The sequence below is a fragment of the Cervus canadensis genome, chromosome 15 (genome assembly GCF_019320065.1).
Source record: "Cervus canadensis isolate Bull #8, Minnesota chromosome 15, ASM1932006v1, whole genome shotgun sequence".
Lineage (NCBI taxonomy): Eukaryota > Metazoa > Chordata > Mammalia > Artiodactyla > Cervidae > Cervus > Cervus canadensis.
Genome location: NC_057400.1, coordinates 30,821,757 through 30,843,767, shown reverse-complemented (window position 1 = coordinate 30,843,767; position 22,011 = coordinate 30,821,757).

Sequence of the window (22,011 nt, the reverse complement as noted above, 5' to 3'; positions counted from 1 at the left end):
GCTCTAATTTTAACATAATGTCAAATAAAGACTGTATTTGTATAATTTTTTAATGCTGAAATTTCACCATTTCAACTGTTTAGCCCAATAACCCCATTGGGCTATGACTATTTCCATCTAAAAGATAAAGGCTGAGGGGCCAAAACTCAAAGATAGTACATCCCCACATGCCCAGCTTATTTTCACAAGCACGTACCCAAATCTCCTTTCTCCTTTACAGTGGGAACCACAGAGACTTTAAACTTTTTAATAGGGAATATAGAGGGAGGATGTTGTCATAGGCTGGTTTCAAAGAAAACAAAAGTGTGATATTACCAAATGAAAACCCCCTTGCATCCTTTTCCCATGAAAATACCATGGAGATAGGAAGATCTGGGAGTTTGGTGCCAAACAGCTTATACCTATCAATAGAGTAAACAACCTGCTCATTTCATCCATAATTGTCCAAATATTTGGCCATTTTTTTTTCTTTACATCTATTAAAATTCCATATATTATGGGAAATTCTTCAAATTATTTAGTTCCATTATGCTTTTGCTGGGCAATTTTTATGTGCCATGCTCTTAGATACTTGTTTAGGTGATGTAGACTATAGCTCAGAGAAGGCAATGGCACCCCACTCCAGTACTCTTGCCTGGAAAATCCCATGGACGGAGGAGCCTGGTAGGCTGCAGTCCATGGGGTCGCTAAGAGTTGGAGACAACTGAGCGACTTCACTTTCACTTTTCACTTTCATGCATTGGAGAAGGAAATGGCAACCCACTCCAGTGTTCTTACCTAGAGAATCCCAGGGACGGGGGAGCCTGGTAGACTGCCGTCTATGGGGTCACACAGAGTTGGACACGACTGAAGCAACGCAGCAGCAGCAGCAGACTATCAGTTCAGTTCAGTTCAGTTGCTCAGTCGTGTCTGACTCTTTGCGACCCCATGAATTGCAGCACGCCAGGCCTCCCTGTCCATCACAAACTCCCAGAGTTTACTCAAACTCATGCCCATCGAGTCGGTGATGCCATCCAGCCATCTCATCCTCTGTCGTCCCCTTCTCCTCCTGCCCCCAATCCCTCCCAGCATCAGGGGCTTTTCCAGTGAGTCAACTCTTCACAGCAGACTATAGCTAGAGCTAAAAACAGCTGGAAACATTTCTGGAATTGAGGAATTCCTTTAATTCTGAACAGCTACAAGAGAAATTATCTGTCTAGGAAGGAGAAAATGGAGTCTAATAAAGCTAAAAAACAAACACAAATATGTCTACCCAGGATGAAAGGAAGATTTCCATTGGGAAAATGCTCTCATAACTGGAAATTAGCCTTCTCTTTTTGACAGTTAACTACTGTACTTCAAAACACTTTCTTTAAGATGACTGGAATAATTATGGCTACTGCATCCTTCTGTAGGGAAATGGCTCATGGAGAGATAAACACCGAGAGTAAGCAGGCTGAAATAGTCCTATCTAATTAAAACCTGTCATCTAATTAAACACATTCTCAGCGATAGGAGGGTCTTAAGCTAGTTTTCTGATAGGGAAATGGTGTTCCAAATCATGAGTCACACAATCAAATGTTCTCACTAAGCACCACCAATTAGCCTATATTTAGGCACAATTTCTCTTTTTATGGAAACAAGGACACCAATTTTTCTATATGCAAGTTAAATAGAACACTATTCCTCTTACATAGGGTGTCCCCGGAAAAAATATATTATTCTCTTTTCTTGTTGAATACATCCTGGTGATCTTTGCAATATGTGAACATCAAATTATAAGTCTAGGCAATAATGATCTATTTTTCCATGCTTTCTCCTTTTTGCCATTGTAAGAATGATTTCATTCTAAGTCAATACCATGCAGCTGAAATTTTTAAACTTCCAAGTCCTGAAAACAACTGTGCTTCAATTTTGGCTTGTCCCACTGCAGCAGTCAAATCAAGTTAAAAATGTATGTACCTATAAGTGGCTTTGATAACAAGATATCATTTGACTATTAAACATCCATAGCACTGTGTTTTTCTAAGCATGGCCTATGTATCCACATATAAGGCACCAAGATTCAAACTCTGTTGAAAACAAACATTTTGAAATCATTTTCAGCCACCGACATTACTCCCATTATAACCTCCATTTCCCCCAAGGTTAATATGTGCTATCCAAAGAGCAAGGCCAGCTGCTGTTCCTCTCATTGCCTCTCTCTTAACTACATGGTATCCTAGGCCCACTCAGTTGTCCAAGCATTTGCTATATTTTCTTTGCTGCAAGTGGCGCTAGCTACAAAACTCTACCAAAAAGTACATAGGGGAACTAAAATGAAATCTTTTTTCCAAATTCCAAAGCAATTATTCCTTCTTTGTGACTAAACAAAAGGCTACGATGTTAGTTACACAGAATTTTCCACTTGAGAAAGTGAAATTGAGCTTTTAACCTCCACTCGCCTGAGGGCCTAGCTTTGTAAGCAGTCTGCTCCCACTGATGCTATGTTGCCTAGAGACAAATCAATCATAATATGTTTGCATGTGTGCAAGAGGGAGATGGTCCTTAATGCTGTGGAATGCCAGCACTCCTGACATTCCAGGAAAATGGTTGTATTCTCTGGTTCCATCAGAATGACATTCATGTAAAAATCTCAAACGTCTCCCCTTGTCAGAAAATGAGCTTATTACACCTCTCGCAGTGTTTCTCTCCTTTAGCAAGTAGAAAATCTCAAAAGAAACCTTTTGGCTATATCCACATCCCAATTTGCCTCATTTATATTTTTGTCCATCAATACAAGGTGATGAAACTGAACTCCGGAACATATTTTGCATAAGGCCACATTTTAGCTTGTGTCTCTGTACTGTCTTTTCTTTTCTTTATCCTACAAGTCAATGTCCCTCCTCTTAGAAAGGAAAATCAAGCAAAGCTTAGCGTAACACCTTTAATAAAAGATAAACTTACCCTACAGGGTGATTATGCAAGGCCATCTCCTATATAAACAAAAATAACAATAAATATGTATCTATATATCTAGATAGATAGATAAATACAGATATCAATATATATCTGATTTTCCCAGAGTTTACCTTAGATCTTTATCTATTATTTGGCTACATAGGCAAGAACTCTTGTTACTCAAATATCTAAATTGTCTACTTTTATTGATAAGAATATTAAGTGACTGGCCTAAAATTCCATAACAGAGTGAAGAATAAAGCAGGATTGGAAAGTAATTTTTACTATAGTTTATGTAATATTTGTCTTGCTGATCAATCTCACTTGTCAGGAGTTAATCAAGTACTTACCATGAGAGCAAATAAATAATTGAATATGGAAAAAGATCACCTTAATTTAGAAAAAATGGTCATAGAAATTTAGCTATTATTTTGGTGATGAACACACACATAGATATGATAGATGGATAAGTAGATAGAGACAAACAGATAAAAGCATAAATTATATGATTGCTATAACATGCTATAATTAGTTCCCTGTCTCTTTAGAAGATAAGATCCATTAGACAGAGAGATGGCCTACTAGCAGCCGAGGAACTTAGCAGAAACTCTCTTTCACCCCAAGATGATTCTCTAAATTAAACTTCCACAATAGACTGCATGGTTTGCTCTGCAATAGTTCACTAAGCAGCACAAGTAATAAAGACAGAACCAGTGGTCAAATCACAAGTGACAATAAGATGCTGTGTCATTTCAAAGCAAATTTGTGGTGTTTTTAACATTTTTCCAGTCACAGTTCTTGGTTTAATCTCTTGAATTCAGACACATGACGTTGACAATTCCACAAACCCTGTTCAGGTAGTAGATCATCTTATTGAACAGCAGATATTTTGTTTTCTGCATTTGATCTTCTAGTTTAATGAAGTGTGACATATTATCTGAGTGATGTCAAGTCTGTGAAATATAAGGTGATATTTTTCTATTTAATGGCAAAGGAAGTGGCATTATGTGATTGTTTACCTGCAACTTTTCCCCCTCCAAACAAGATTACTGGCTTGCTTACTCAAGGGTGGTAATGCTGTTTTAAAGACATCCTGATCGAGATTATATACAAGGAGAACTGACCTTCAGCAAAGCATCAGAGGAGGCTCTGCACAGAAGAGACACAAACAAGCGTTCCACTGGAGAAGTCTGGGAAAATGACACCACTTTTCCCCTTTTTTTTGGTATCCACAGATTTTCCCCTGTAACTATCCTGTACTCTCCTTCTCCTTTGACCAATCCATCACACACAGAGGCTTGGAATGGACTTGCTCCATCTGGCCTTGTCCCTTGTCCTTTAGTATTTCCATTGACTAGCCTGATGGTCCCAGAATGAACATCAAAGTCTTATGAAACAGAGCTAGTTTGCCAGTACATAAATGAGCTGCTACATGCAGGCAACTAAGTGGGCCTAGCTCAACCCCCCAAACATGAGTAAGCACAGGTAAGATCACTAGAGATGCCTGACCTATCCCTCTTGATTCCAAAAAACATGAAGAACCGATGGTTATTGTTGTATGTCACTGTGGTTATTTATTGCACAGCACTGATTGTGGCAAGAGTTGAATGATCCACCTGTGTATCTCTCAGTACCTCCATAACCTTTAACAATTCATATCCTGGGCCCCACTCTGAGAGATCTTGTAGTCAAACAAGAAAAAGGAATGTTATTCAGCAGTGGCCATGCTTCCAACATTGTGGGAAGATACACAGGAAAAACAATGCATGGTCCATGTTTTCAAGGAGTTTATAATGTCACTGAGAAATAAAATTCACATACTCACAACAAGAGATAGTTATTACCAGTGTATCTTATTACTAGTGTACTAGGGACTTATATCAGTTTCGTTGTACACCTTTATCAAAATGTGCAGGATTTGGTGCACAGTTTATTGTGATCCACACAGTCAAAGGCTTTGGCATAGTCAATAAAGCAGAAATAGATGTTTTACTGGAACTCTCTTGCTTTTTCGATGATCCAGCAAATGTTGGCAATTTGATCTCTGGTTCCTCTGCTTTTTCTAAATCCAGATTGAACATCTGGAAGTTCACGGTTCATGTATTGGTGAAGCCTAGCTTGGAGAATTTTGAGCATTACTTTACTAGCGTGTGAGATGAGTGCAACTGTGCAGTAGTTTGAGCATTCTTTGGCATTGCCTTTCTTTGGGACTGGAATGAAAATGGACCTTTTCCAGTCCTGTGGCCACTGCTGAGTTTTCCAAATTTGCTGGCATATTGAGAGCAGCACTTTCACAGCATCGTCTTTTAGGATTTGAAATAGCTCAACTGGAATTCCATCACCTCCACTAGCTTTGTTCATAGTGATACTTCCTAAGGCCCACTTGACTTCACATTCTAGGACGCCTGGCTCTAGGTGAGTGATCACACCATCATGATTATCTGGGTCATGAAGATCTTTTCTGTACAGTTCTTCTGTGTATTCTTGCCACCTCTTCTTAATATCTTCTGCTTCTGTTAGGTCCATACCATTTCTGTCCTTTATTGAGCTCATCTTTGCATAAAATGTCCCCTTGGTATCTCTAATTTTCTTGAAGATATCTCTAGTCTTTCCCATTCTGTTGTTATCCTCTATTTCTTTGCATTGATCACTGAGGAAGGCTTTCTTATCTCTCCTTGCTATTCTTTGGAACTCTGTATTCAAATGGGTATATCTTTCCTTTTCTCCTTTGCTTTTTGCTTCTCTTCTTTCCACAGCTATTTGTAAGGCCTCCTCAGACAGCCATTTTGCTTTCTTGCATTTCTTTTTCTTGGGGATGGTCTTGATCCCTGCCTCCTGTACAATGTCACGAAACTCCACCCATAGTTCATCAGGGACTCTGTCTATCAGATCTAGTCCCTTCAATCTATTTCTCACTTCCACTGTATAATCATAAGGGATTTGACTTAGGCCATACCTGACTGGTCTAGTGATTTTCCCCACTTTCTTCAATTTAATTCTGAATTTGGCAATAAGAAGTTCATGATCTGAGCCACAGTCAGCTGCTGGTCTCGTTTTTGCTGACTGTATAGAGTTTTCCCATCTTTGGCTGCAAAGAATATAATCAATCTGATTTCTGTGTTGACCATCTGGTGATGTCCATGTGTAGAGTATTCTCTTGTGTTGTTGGAGGATGGTGTTTGCTATGACCAGTGCGTTCTCTTGGCAAAACTCTATTAGCCTTTGCTCTGTTTCATTCTGTACTCCAAGGCCAAATTTGCCTATTACTCCATGTATTTCTTGACTTCCTACTTTTGCATTCCAGTCCCCTATCATGAAAAGGACATATTTTTTGGATATTAGTTCTAAATGATCTTGTAGGTCTTCACAGAACCATTCAACTTCAGCTTCTTTAGCATTACTGGTCGGGGCATAGACTTGGATTACCATGATATTGAATGGTTTGCCTTGGAAATGAACAGAGATCATTCTGTCATTTTTGAGATTGCATCCAAGTACTGCATTTCGGACTCTTTTGTTGACCATGATGGCTACTCTATTTCTTCTTAGGGATTCCTGCCCACAGTAGTAGATATAATGGTCATCTGAGTTAAATTCACCCATTCTAGTCCATCTTAGTTTGCTGCTTCCTAGAATGTCTACATTCACTCTTGCCATCTCCTGTTTGACCACTTCCAATTTGCCTTGATTCATGGACCTAACATTCCAGGTTCCTGTGCAATACTGCTCTTTACAGCGTTGGACCTTGCTTCTATCACCAGTCACACCCACAACTGGTTGTTGTTTTTGCTTTGGCTCTGTCTCTTCATTCTTTCTGGAGTTATTTCTCCACTGATCTCCAGTAGCATATGTGCACCTACCAACCTGGGGAGTTCATCTTTCAGTGTCCTATCTTTTTGCCTTTTGATACTGTTCATGGGGTTCTCAAGGCAAGAATACTGAAGTGGTTTGCCATTCCCTTCTCCAGTGGACCACATTCTGTCAGACCTCTCCACCATGACCTGTCTGTCTTGGGTGGCCCCATACGACATGGCTTAGTTAGACAAGCTGTGGTCCGTGTGACCAGATTGGCTAGTTGTGATTGTGGTTTCAGTCTGTCTGCCCTCTGATGCCCTCTCTCAGCACCTACCATCTTACTTGAGTTTCTCTTACCTTGGACATGGGGTATCTCTTCATAGTTGCTCCAGCAAAGCACAGCCGCTGCTCCTTACCTTGGACGTGGGGTAGCTCCTGCGCCATCTAGTCAAGGCTATGGTTTTTCCAGTGGTCATGTATGGATGTGAGAGGTGGACTATAAAGAAAGCTGAGCACTGAAGAATTGATGCTTTTGAACTGTGGTGTTGGAGAAGACTCTTGAGAGTCCCTTGGACTGCAAGGAGATCCAACCAGTCCATCCTAAAGGAGATCAGTCCTGGGTGTTCATTGGAAGGACTGATGCTGAAGCTGAAACTCCAATAATTGGGCCACCTGAAGCAAAGAGCTGACTCATTTGAAAAGACCCTGATGTTGGGAAAGATTGAAGGCAGGAGGAGAATGGGACGACAGAGGATGAGATGGTTGGATGGCATCACTGACTCAATGTACATGAGTTTGGGTAAACTCCAGGAGTTGGTGATGGACAGGGAGGCCTGGCATGCTGCGGTTCATGGGGTCGCAAAGAGTCGGAGATGACTGACCGACTGAACTGAACTGAACTGACTAGATGAACCTTTGTTGGCAAAGTAATGTCTCTGCTTTTTAATATGCTGTCTAGGTTGGTCATAATTTTTCTTCCAAAGAGTAAGCGTTTTTTAATTCCATGGCTGCAGTTACCATCTGCAGTGATTTTGGAGCCCAAAAAGTCTGCTACTGTTTCCACTGTTTCCTCATCTATTTGCCATAAAATAATGGGACCAGAGGCCATAATCTTAGTTTTCTGAATGTTGAGCTTTAAGCCAACTTTTTCACTCTCCTCTTTCACTTTCATCAAGACGCTCTTTAGTTCTTCTTCACTTTCTGCCATAAGGGTGGTGTCATCTGCATACCTACTGCTGCTGCAGCTGTCACTTCAGTCGTGTCCGACTCTATGCGACCCCATAGATGGCAGCCCACCAGGCTCCCCTGTCCCTGGCATTCTCCAGGCAAGAACACTGGAGTGGGTTGCCATTTCCTTCTCCAATGCATGAAAGTGAAAAGTGAAAGCGAAGTCACCCAGTCCATAGCAACACCATGGACTGCCAGGGAGCCGACCAGGCTCCTCCATCCACGGGATTTTCCAGGCAAAAGTACTGAAGTGGGGTGCCACTGCCTTCTCCTCTGCATACCTGAGATTATTGATATTTCTCCCAGCAATCTTGATTCCAGTCTGTGCTTCATTCAGCCCGGCATTTCACATGAGGTATTCTGCATATAAGTTAAATAAGCAGGGTGACAATATACAGCTTTGACATACTTCTTTTCCTATTTGCAACCAGTCTGTTGTTCCATGTTCAGTTCTAACTGTTGCTTCCTGTCCTGCATACACGTTTCTCAAGAGGCAGGTCAGGTGGTCTGGTATTCCCATCTCTTTCAGAAAGAGGGGTGCAAATCCAAGCAGAGAGAATGTTATGCACTCTAGAATGGAAATAGAAATTAATATACCATGGAAAGAACAGGGACTGATTGAGTGACCAAGAACTTCTTTAGTATTTACCATGTGCCAAGTGCTAGTCTGAGTTCTTTATAAATATGAACAGTTACAGCAACATTATGAGACAGATACTATCATCATTCTCTTTGCATAGTACAATCTGACCACAATCGAAGAATTTCAATACTCTCTAGTAAAGGACCTTGCATGGCATTAGTATTGAATAGAAAAAGTCTAAATGTCAAGAAAAACTTTTCTTTGCAAAGAAATCTATAGTTACCAAAGTTGCTGTCCACTACCTTTAAATTAGACATTAATTTTTTTTTTCTTGAGTGTCTATGGGTTGCAAAAAGGAAGATGGAATAAAGATAAGAGGGAAAGAGAATAAAACCACTTTATTCTATCAACTGTGGTTGGAATTTTGCTTTAATATAATATTAGTAAACTAGCTTGATTTTAATAAAATACATCTGTCTTCTGGGAGAATGTATTCAAGCTTTATTCAATTTTTAAAGGCATGAGGGCATAGTCTTCTCTTAGTAAGTGAGAACAATCTGGGGACTCTATTTAGAACCAAATTCCTAAGCCAGTTATAATAGTTATCTAAAGAGAAAACTGTTGCATGTGTTCCAAAGCTTTGCATTGAATTTCATGACATTCACCCACAGTTCAGTGTCAATCAACAGAATTTTACCAAAACTCTACATATTACAAATACTCTGTAGGATCTAATTTTTCTTTCTAATGTAGTAGGAAGTATTTTTCCTCTATAAATAAACTTTCAAAACCATTCTAACTCTCTACTTTCCATTCTGAAAATCTCCATACATGAATAGATACTTAATGCTCTGCTACACCATATTAAAGTTTGCATATTTTAAGACTGCAAATTCAGATAGGTTTTATATATTTGTCTATTTTTCCACAGTATGTTCTAATTCCAGTCTCTTTGGGGATGTAGGTTTGAACCCCACTGATGCCAAAGTCAGCTTTGCCTACTCTTTGACTAAGTAACTAAGGTTACTTTGAATAAGTAACCTATTCCCAAAAAGGATTTGAGACAGTTTATAATAAAGGCACAGGACCATTAGAAAAAAAAGACAATAAAATGTATCTAAATAAACAGGTAAATATGGTAGTTAAGGAATAAAGAGATAGAAGGTTTGAAAATTATAAATGAAATGTTTTCTTTGTGCAATGAAAAATTTTCCCCCAGCCATTTCCTTTCTGAATCTGTATAGTTAGTGACTATCTCTTATAAAGTATTTAAATACAAATTTCATCACAATGTTAAATGAGAGTATATTGGTGGAGCTAGGGGCTTTGGGCAGTCAGAGAAACAGATTTCTTCTTGATAGTACTGGTGTTTTAGGCTTGCCTGGGCCAAAGTCTATCACACATGCTTCCATCATGTACACTGGACAAATACAAGTCACAAATTCAACCCCCTCCCTGAGGAACACTCAGGTTTATAAGCAAATTCCATTTCTTTCTCTTCTTCACAAGAAGGTTTATAATATATAATAATTAACAAGATTATTATAAAGATAACCTTGAATCCTTTCTAATTAATTTTAAGAATTAAATAATTCACATTTTTAGATATTTTATTTTAGTAAAATAATTAGTTGCAGCAGAGCTAACAACTAATCAAAGATTTATAATGTAACATATGGAATATTTCTGGCTTAAGCTAATTGCATGAACCATATAATTGTCAGAGTTGTCACCTCACTTTGAACACACAGACATAATATGCATGCTTTTTAACCATTATTCTAAAAAATAGACTAGAATGAACAATATATTATACACCAATTATCATGGTCACATGTACTCTAAACAGTAACATCATCTGGCAATTAGAATAAAAATATGGTTGTCATGCTCTACAAGCTATCAAATGTTGTCTATCATTTGAGACCTGAAGCAAGTTAGTTATATTAACTATATAACTAAAAAGTTCCATATTTATTAGTAAGAATATCCACACTGAATGGGTGCAAAGTCATTAACTGTATCTTCTTAAAAGCTATGAAGTGAATTTTTAAAAAGTAAGCTGATACACCTTTGCAGGACTCATGATTATGAGTCTTCGGTAAATTCTAAGTTCTACAAGGCCACAAAAGGAGTTTAGCTAATATTGCAACTGAGCACCTTAAGCATCAGAACCAATACAGTCACTGACATAAGTTAAATCTTTTGTAAGTAAATTAGCATTATCATAAGGCCCAACATTAAACAAAGTGGCACCTGTCTTAAAAATGTTATCAAAGTAAATCAGAAACAGAGATGGTTCATGGATCAATACTAGCATATTTGCTCAAATCCTCAAAATATCTAGATTGCATGACCTGCTAAGAGTTACCCCGAAGTTTTCCTTTTCTAACAGAAAGCATGACATTAAAAACATGGTTCCCATTATTTTGTATTCATTATAGTGAAAAGTTCCAGTTCCATGAAAGTAGAAATATGTTTATTTCACTCAGTTTTCTCATAAATACCTGCATCTGATCCTTACAAGATGCTCAATAAATATCTGTTGAATTGATGATTAAATAAATGAATAAATTCCATCCTTATTCTAATTTGAATGTCTCAGGTGTCTAATGATTATGATAAATTGCTGATTTTGATCATTTTAAATTAGAATACAAGAATTAAAGTCAAGTCCAATCTAATCAGAGATCATGAAAAACATTGAATACAAAATGCCTATCTCACTTCTGGCATGATATTTTTTTTTACTTTTTTATAGTTAATATGTTTATTTCTAGTCTTTGCACATATACTTTGCATGTACACATATGGGATCTTGCAATCCAAACTGTTTAGCAACTTGATTTCTCATTTAACACTATTATGTGTGTCTCCACTCCCTAGGTCCTTTTTAAATTTTTTTTATTGAAGTATAGTTGATTTACAATGTTGTGTGGAATGGTTTTTCCCACCATCCAGTATACAATAGTGGGGACAGTTAGATCTTCCAATTGTGGAGGAGGGTGTGTTCCATTTGCTGGATCTTGGGGTATATATCTTTTCAGTCTCCCTCTCAAGAGTTTATTCCTTGTACCATGAAGAGCTTACAAATGCCAGTATTACAAAAACAAGTTTAATAATTTCCATGGGAGGACATCTCTTTTGGCGATTTACAATAGAGACTTAATAATCCATGGGACTTGGCTAACCAAACTTTCCTGGAAACAGTCATCAGATATAATAGAAAACTGACTTATTCTTGCCAGTCCCATTCTTTTCCAGGAGTAAACTCAAAAGTAACTTTTAAGTAAAGGTTCCCTAGTGGTATCCACTAACAATCTAATTCTCTTTCATAAAAAGTGGAGAAATATCAGTCCCATAAACTTTTAAGAAGTTGAATATAGAACCAGAATCATAAAAACGTAACAGTTCTTAAAACATGCCCAAATCCTAAACTTCTGTATTTTTTCCTTCCATCCTAATAGTCACCTGATTTCTATTCAAATATCTGATCTGGTAGAGAACTATAGTCAGACAAATCACTTTAGTTTTTTTTTTTTTTTCTTTCTTACTAATTATTCTAATTAATGGAGAAGGAAATGGCAACCCACTCCAGTATTCTTGCCTAGAGAATCCTGCGGACAGAGGAGCCTGGTGGGCTGCTGTCCACAGGGTCGCATAGTCGGACGTGACTGAAGCGACTTAGCATGCAGGCATGTGTTGGAGGAGGAAATGGCAACCCAGTCCAGTATTCCTGCCTGGAGAATCCCAGGCACGGGAGAGCCTGGTGGGCTGCCATCTATGGGGTCGCACAGAGTCGGACATGACTGAAGCGACTTCGCAACAGCAGCAGCGTTCTAATTAAAGCACCTATGTGACAGCAGCAAAATAGGCCTACAAACAATGCTGTTACATGGACAGGACTTCAAAGCACTAAAATGTGTTTAATCCAAGGATTTGAATGCGGTCCCCCTTCCATCTGCTGCAAAAAGTGAGCCCTCTGGTTGGAAGTGACTCTCATAGAATAAATATCATCTGAGGCTCTGCCAGTAGTGCAAACAATTACCAGTTCTATCACGTGCTCTTCCTTCTTTCTCTCCAACCATGAAAGAAACTAAGATAGAAAGCAGGAAACATCCAACTGGGCTCCCTGTGAGGACACCTCTCCTTCTACAATCAGACTAACAGAAACAGGCTTTGGCTACTGCGACATCAAACATGAAGAGACTGCTGTTGTGCAGAAAATAAATAAGCAGACATCAAAGATTTGTAGAAAATTTGATTAAGAAACTTTCTCAGTCTTGCCACACAGCAGACACTGAACTACTGAAATGTGTTGTGGCTAGAATTAAATACACAGACTTATTTTGCCTCTGAAATCTGTTACATTGATATATACCCATCAATTTGGACACTATAATGAAAAATTAACAAAACAATGACCCTTGCAGGAACCTAGTCTTTGAATCAGAAACCTCATTCATATAAGAATTTCAAAGTATTTTTGTATTCAAGATACACATTTCGTATTCGAGTGAAATTTTAAATTCCTTAAAGAACTGAGAAGCAAATAAATGCCTAATCAAAAATAATTTTGGTCTGGTGAAATATCAAGGCAAATCGCTTCCTTGCCCAAGGACATCATACTATATAACTACTACATAACAAGAGTGTGAGGGGGGAAAAACAATAACTGTGCCTCATTCTTTCAACCACTCATTTAAGTCAAGATAATATCAGTGGGTGACTGAACTTCAAAAATGCAGAAAAATACTCAACAATATTAGACTTGTACAGGTAAGTTTCCAATAAAAGTCACTTGGATAAAAATATATTAAATACTTAAAACTGTAAAATCATTCCATGGAAAAGAAAAATCCATTCAGAAAATGAGGAACTTGAATAATTTATGTAATTTGGCCAAACGTTACATTATTGCTCCAATTTCCACCTTGCTGGGGCTAATCTCTCCTGCCAGATTCTTTCGTCTCCCTCCATAGCTGTCATCACCACTCTCAAGTCTCTTGATCTTATCTAACAGAGCAAGTAGAAAATATAATATACTATGTTCCTGGAAGCCTACAAGACCTTGAAGAATGGTATATTTCAGAGAAGAGATTATTGAAAAAGGGGTCTTCATCCTAATTCTAATCTTGATTATCTAATTGTTACTAAAACGACATTCATGATTTTCCCCCTACATTCTTTATTTACCTGTTACAAGTCACCAGCCATCTGGTATACAAGTCTAATATCAACCAGAAAACAGAGGCAATTAAGATAAGTGATCATAGCCCCCAGTTCTAATTAACCTGCCAATGTCACAAAGTCCAAATGCCAAATTTTCCCTTGGAAAACTCCACAGAAATTTCAAAAGACTGAGTAGCTCAAGAGTCCTCTCTCTAGCCAATGTCTGTTTTTTGTTTTTTATTTTTTCTGATCAGCCAACCTTTTAATGACACAAGGGTGGTCACCAATAAATCTCAGATTGTAGTTATTCACCAGCACTTCACAAGCCCTTGTTACTCCTTTCATACCATCAGATTCTTTGAAGTTTTGTGAGGGTCCATTTTTAATATAGATGAAAGATTTCACTCTGTAGGTTTCTGAAATACACTGAGGAGAAGGACAGGTTCATTTGCTCCTAGAGCCATGCCTCACTCACTTCTTTGTTTTGCGGGTGGTATTTAAATTACAGAGCAAGAGCTTTAAAGCAGGAGCAGGAAAGAAATCTCACCTGCTTCTATAGCTGTAATTCAGAATCTGACTCATTTGAGTACCTGCAGTACAGAGAAGTAGATCCTAGTATCAATCAGAGCCAACAACAACAAAATCAATCACACTAAGAGGACTCAAAATATGAACCCAAAGAACTAGGCTCTGAGCAAAAAGGATGTCCCATAAAGCAGAGACGGTGACCTTCAGCCAACATCAATAGCACATCAATAAACAAGGGAGGTCCTAAGGGATATTGTTAAGATTAGCTGAGTGCTAAAATAGAATTTTTTCTTTCAGTGTGGGCAGTTTTCTAACTTCTCTGGACCTTGACTCTGAATCTGCAACAGTTTCCCACTGGCTAATTCAGCCTTTGGGTCTCAGCTTACACATAACTTATTTAATGAAATCTTCCCCCTCCCTCCAAATTTGATTAGATCTTGTGTTACATACTATTCTTGACTTCTTCATAATGTTCATTACAATCGAAATTATTTATAAAATTATCTGCTTAATTACTAGCTCTTCTGTTGGATTTAACATTCCAGAAAGTAGGACAAGGTCTATTTTGTTCCCTGACATACAGATGTTCAATATTTATTTATTTAATAATCAGCATTTGGAGACAGTATCAAGATTTACATACATTAAAAACCTAGAATATTAGGCCTAGATCAGACTTTAAGTTGCAGCTGGTCCAACCTCTATCGCAACGTGGGAATCCTCTCTCAAAGTGCATACTGATGATCAATATGGTTGTTCTTTAAACAATTCCATGAAGGTCAGTAAGTAATATGTAAGACATGGTGTTCTACCACTTACTACTTACTAGAAATCACTCCTCAAGGGCTTCCTAAATTTTCCATTTGTCATTTCCAGTCTCAGAAGTAATTCAGAATAAAATCCATTCCTTTCTTTACACAGAGTGCTTTAAATGTGGCAAAATAGCAAAAATGTGTTCCACTCAGTCTTCCTTCTTCCAGGCATAACCTTGGTTCTTCTAAATATTCCTCATACTATCTGATTTTGATTCTCTTCATAGTTCTTTTTCCTTTATACAGCTTGTGCCCCAATTTGACCAGATCCCACAACACTCCAAATGTGGTATGACCTGGGCAAAGAACAATGAAATCTTTGTCTTCCTTGATCTGAACCCTATAATTTTATTAGTGCAGCTTAATTTTTGCTTTGCTAGTGGTATTCTACTAACCATATTTTTAAGAAGTGAATTTTACTCAGCTCTTTACCAACTGAGCTATCAGGGAAGCCCTCTACTCAGCTCAGCACTGGTTTAATAAAACTGTGATATCTCTTAGTAAGTTTAAGAGTTACTTTTCTTTGCATATGTGTCAGTATTGTATTAAATTCCCATTGCCTTGGGGAAGATTTATTATATAAAAGTATGTGGAAGTGTCTTAAGGCCTATGCCATAATAAGCATACGTATATATATACTTTTTTTCCTTTCTTTGCCTCGAGACTCCACCACACAAAACCAGGTCTTTTTGTGACACTTGATAATCACTCCAAATTGTTGAATCGTAAAGAACTGCCATGGTCTGCAAAAGGCGGCAACTGTTTTCATTTCAGTGCTGACACATTTTCCAGGCTTTTGAAAACCAAGTTGGAAAAAGATGCACTGCCTCAAGCCTCTCTGAGTAATCAGTGTCTATGTCCTATAACTAGAGGAAGCCTGGTGGTATCTCTGCCTTTCCACTCAACAAGAATCCTTCACACAAACCTACTGCTGCTCCCCATTAAGGCCACAGGGCTGTGAGCACAAAGAAACTGCCATATTCATGGTTCACTTCCTGTTTCTTATCCACTTTCAAATTACACTGTGTTAATTGCTCCAGAAAAATATTGGGCTAAGCAAAAAGTTTCTTCAAAGTTTTTCCATAAGATGTTATGCAAAAACCTGAATGACATTTTTGGCCAACCCAATATATTACCTTTCCTCTAACTTATTAAATGTCCATGTCTGTATACTTGCAACTACTCTGATGCATTTTTTTTTAAACTGGATTCATATGGCTTTGCATTATTATTTATTTTACAGTGTTCTAGGATAGAAATTATTTTCTATCAGGATTTTTGCACAGTGCTTTACTGTTTTCTAAGTTTCAATGTTTCTGTTGAAAAAATGCTAATACTTGAACTATATGATATTGTTAGGTAGTTAGAATAGGAAAAAGGAGTCCAGAATGGCAGTGGCTAAAAGACAAAGAAGGGAAAAGCCCACAAAAAATAGAACAAAGGAAGGTCTGAGTACCGGAGTGAGGACCTCAGGTAAAATAACAACCCTCCTGGCTAGCCAATTTACAGAGGGCAGGCTCAGGGGAGGAGAAAAAAACATAAAAAGAGGAGCCAATATTGAGCGGGGGGCTTCTCTTCTCGTCTTTTGGGTCGGCACGTCCTCACGCCTGGAGGATGTATTTTCCTTTGCTTGCCAATAAAACTGAACCATAACACTGGTCCGTCTGTCACTTCAAATTTTTGCGGTGGTGACAGAACCAAGGAAATTATAAACTCCCCAATCATTCATGTTCAAGTAATGCTCCCTTGTGAATGTGCCCTGTTCTTGTTTCAAATGCAATACCTTATCTTACCAAGAACTTTACCTGTAGCTCTTTTGTATTTTAAGTTGTATTCTCTTTCTTTTATCAGATTTGTTTTCTCTGAGTCTCCATTTTCTACTTGTTCCTTTTGGTCTTTGCCTTCTACATTGGAGATTTTCAACGTTTGGCTTCCCATGGCCAGCAATTTATATTTAAGAGTAATAGCCTAAAACTCTGTTTGGGGAAAAAAAAAAAAAAAAAGCTGTGGGTTGATGGCTTTTACCATGAGTGGTAAAGTGGAGACCATGCTATTTCACTTGAGAAGACCTAAAGAGAGTTTTGTAAATCTCTTGTTTTGAACCAGTCTTTTGAGCCCAGAAAAGGAACTCCCTGCATTACTTCTATTGATAAATTGTGCTGCCATCAGCATTCTGAGAGCCACAAAGGAAAAAAGAGCTGGAAGACTCCCAGTACAGAACACAGACTTTCACTCAATCTTGTTCCCAAGATCGGGCCACACTCTGTGCTTAGGTTTGCTTGCTCTCCCTGAGTTAAGAGTCTCCCTACATAAAGTCTGCCAAAAACAAAAACTTCATTTCCTCTGCTGAATGGGACTTGGGATTTAGCCTGGTCCTTAAATAGAACTTTCCACCAATCTTCATGATTTTGACCTCATCTCCTAAACCCAATGTAGACGTATCTGGTACCCCAAACCCCTAACACTGGGATTATGTAGGTAAACTGGTTGTCCTGGTTTTGCATCTCCTCAATAAATTCCTCCTTTTCACATCTAGTTAATAATATACTTACCCAGCTTTCAATTTTCCAAATGAACACTTTTTCCTTATAAATGTTTTATACAGAGTTGGACATATTTTACTAAAAAATTAGCTGTTTATCTAAAATTCAAATTTAAACTGGCTATCTTATATTTTATCTAGTAACCAAGCATGGTGGAAAGAAGAGTAAAGAAGTGTTGCTGCTGCTGCTGCTGCTAAGTCGCTTCAGTCGTGTCCGACTCTGTGCGACCCCATAGACGGCAGCCCACCAGGCTCCCCCGTCCCTGGGGTTCTCCAGGCAAGAACACTGGAGAGGGCTGCCATTTCCTTCTCCAGTGCATGAAAGTGAAAAGTGAAAGGGAAATCACTCAGTCGTGTCCGACTCTCTGTGACCCCATGGACTGCAGCCTACCAGGCTCCTCCCTCCATGGGATCCTCCAGGCAAGAGTACTGGAGTGGGTTGCCAGTGCCTTCTCCGAAAGAAGTGTTAGGAGTCCTGAATTTCCCACTTCACACTATGGAGAATCAAGAGATGGAATCTGAATTTGATAGAAAGAAAATTTTTAATATAATATTTAGATTTTCAAAAGTAGCTAACAAAGCTATTAATACAGAACTATGTTAGCTGGAGAGGGAATAGGTTGTGAGAAGTAGTGTGAATAAAATCTTCAGCTAGTATAGCAGAAAAATGCTAATCTCTAAAGTTGGGAAATAAGAAAGGAAGTCAAACATTAAGGCAACCACCGAAAGACCTAAAAGCAGGAATGACTGAATATGGTTGTCCCTAGGCTCAGGGAAGGTGGCTGCAATGACACATGGAGAAGATTATGGGTTTTCAATATCAGTCTTGTAGTACCTTTTGCTTTCTAATGCATATTTTACTTAAATTCAATTTGTTTTAAGAAATACCTAAAGTGAATATGTATACTTCTAATATAGATGCCTGTAATAAATATCTACAGCATTGACTTATGAACACTTTTATATACATCTTAAATTGTGAAAAGTCAGAGTCAGAATAGCTTAAGTTTCAAAGAAAGAAGTCTATTGGAGAATATAAATTTTCTCTTTTCCTAGTGAGAAGAAACCTTTTCTTTCCCTAGGGAAAATGTTGACTATGAAAGCAAAACGCCCAGCAGGTGATAATAATCTTGCTTTCATGAAAGAGCAGTCAAGGAAAACACATTCATTTGTCTACTTCCAAAGTTTGCTGCAGTTACTGTCAGATATCTGAGCACTGTTCCCATTTTTAATAATGATTAAATAAGTAATTGTTTCATTAGTCTTAATCTTGGGGTTTACTATAATCTAGGTTTCATGAGTAAGCATACTAATTTGTCTGATTAATTTCCATCTAGCAGTAATTTTAGTTAATAAGAATGATAAAGGCAATACACAGAAAATATAACATTTATGTAATTACTAACTAAAGTTATGAATATAAAATATGCAATTTCCAAAATAGAGAAGGATGAAAAATAATAAAGGGGCATAGATCTAATACATTTGCATAGCAACATTTAACAAACTTGATGTATAATGTCTGGTCAGTGAATCCACTTTGAGTCAAACTGGTTGACCTCACACACACAAAATGCTGTTGTAACCTTCATGTTCAATACTGTAGGGTCTCTGATTGAGTTTCCCTGGTAATAAAATAAAATTACTCCATATATTTGATCCCTGGATTGGGAAGATCCCCTGGGGAAGGGAATGGCTACCCACTCTAGTATTCCGACCTGGAGAATTTCACAGACTGTATAGTCCATGAGGTCGCAAAGAGTCGGACAGGACTGTGAGACTTTCACTTGCCCTATACATCATGATCTTACAAATAACTGATACTTCCTAGAGATAAAAACCTATTTTTATGGTCATCTAAATCTATGGTGGGGCTTCCTAGGTGGCGCTAGTGGCAAAGAATCTGCCTGCCAATGCAGGAGACATAAAAGACCCAGGTTCGATCTCTGGATCAGGAAGATCCCCTGGAGGAGGACATGGCAACCCACTCCAGTATTCTTGCCTGGAAAATCCTATGGACAGGGGAGCCTAACGAGCTATAGTCTATAGGGTCACAGAGTCAGACATGACTGATGCGACTGAGCTCAAATCTATGGTGAAAGTCATGTCTACAAAATATTGCAGCCAATTACCACAGAGTACACATAAAATCCACCCTAGTTCCATGCTGAATGCTTACTCTTCTCAGTTGTATTTACAAAAGTACACATCACTGAAAGAAAAGGAAATGATAGCAGTGCTGAACCTACAACAAAAGTCAAGATTTGCATGAATTATTTATGTTTAAGGTTATTTTCTACTTAAGATTCATAATATACTTTACCTTATTTTACAACAGAAAGAGAAATTATGGTTCAATTTACTAAAATAATTATAATCATAATCACATCTGCTCTTGAAGACTGTCAAATATCTCCAGAGTGCACTGCATACATTTCCTTTACTAGATTCCCTCTTTTATGAGTTAATTAAACAATTTCACAGCATTATTGTACAACTATTCTGTATGGCATACTGTTTGTACAGAACATTCCCTTTAATAGCTCTATTCTTCAAACAGATGTTCATTTTAAAAATTTTACAGATTTTATTGGAAGAACAATTAATGCATTTATCCTACTATGTCGTCACTTTCTTTGGATGTTGAAGCAGATCTATGTCTCTTATGGAAAACCTGATGTGATCAGCAATTTTAAAGGGAGGGACAAAAAACACCCTTTAGTAAATGTCTAGGGTCAGTGACGGAGAAGGCAATGGCAACCCACTCCAGTACTCTTGCCTGGAAAATCCCATGGACGGAGGAGCCTGGTGGGCTGCAGTCCATGGGGTCACGAAGAGTCAGACACAACTGTACGACTTCACTTTCACTTTTCACTTTCATGCATTGGAGAAGGAAATGGAAACCCACTCCAGTGTTCTTGCCTGGAGAATCCCAGGGATGGGGGAGCCTGGTGGGCTGCTGTCTATGGGGTCGCACAGAGTCGGACACGACTGAAGCGACTTAGCAGCAGCAGCAGCAGTAGCAGGGTCAGTGAACAAGGGTATCAGAGCAAATTACCCCCAAATGATGGCTATTCAAAGTTACCTTGGCATTAGAGAACAAAGTCATAAAGAACTTCTCTCAAAAATAAAGATGGAAAATAACAATACATGATGGCACACTTCTCCAGTCTACTCATTTTGTTTTTATGAAATTTTACTTAGGCCCCCAAGCAGACTGAATTCATTATAAACCAGAGTAAAAAGGACAGATTAAAGAAAAAGAAATGGATGCAAGACCTCTGTAAATTTGTTTATCAAAAGATAACTAAATCGGTAATTCCTTAAGACTTATTTTCCTAAGAAAGTGACACTGCACAGTGTTTCGAATTGGCTTATCTTACTTAAAGGCTTCCCGATAGCTCAGTTAGTAAAGAATCCGCCTGCAATGCAGGAGAGCCCTGCGTTCAATTCCTGGGTCAGGAAGATCTTCTGGAGAAGGGATAGGCTACCCACTTCAGTATTTTTGGCCTTCCCTTGCAGCTCAGGTGGTAAAGAATCCACCTGCAATGTGGGAGATCAGGGTTCGATCCCTGGGTTGGGAGGATCCCCTGGAGAAGGGAAAGGCTACCCATTCCAGTATGCTGGCCTGGAGAATTCCATGGACTGTATAGTCCATGGGGTCACAAAGAGTCAGACACGACTGAGCAACTTGCAGTTTCAATTTCACTTTCATCTTACCTAAGTATTTTAAAGGAAAGGGATGTCATCTACCATGTATTTTGAGGAGAAAATTTCCTTCCTTGCTTGACTCAAATCTAGTTTTACTGGGTTTGAGTTCTCTAACCAGGTTTGCTTTATGCAATTTTCTCAATGAATGTCTCCTCTCTGTCTTAACTGTTGCAGACAGTCAACTGTGTTCACCAGTGTAGATGCTGCATCTTATGTGAAAAAGGACTATTTCATTTTCCTTCTGAGAGTAATCTTGCTGCATCAAGTCAGAATCACACTCTTTTCACAGTAGTTAAAATAAATATTGGCACAGAAACATATTTTACCCTTTCTTTTGAACTATGGATTAATGAATTATGAACATCTATTTGCCACCTTAAAAGTATAATGTGATCGGGTGGAGAGGGAGGTGGGAGGGGGGATCGGGATTGGGAATACATGTAAATCCATGGCTGATTCATATCAATGTATGACAAAACCCACTGGAAAAAAAAAAAACAACAAGTCAAAAAAAAAAAAAAAACTATAGTCCACCTAGAGGGATGGAATGGGGGAGGGGGAAGCTTCAGAGGCTTGGGATATATGTAGACATGTCTGATATATGTTGTACAGCCGAACTTAACATTGTAAAGCAATTATACTCCAATAAAAAAAATACTTTAAAAAAAAAAAAAAAAAGTATAATGTGAATTCACTTAGGTGGAAATATAGTGTCAGGTAAA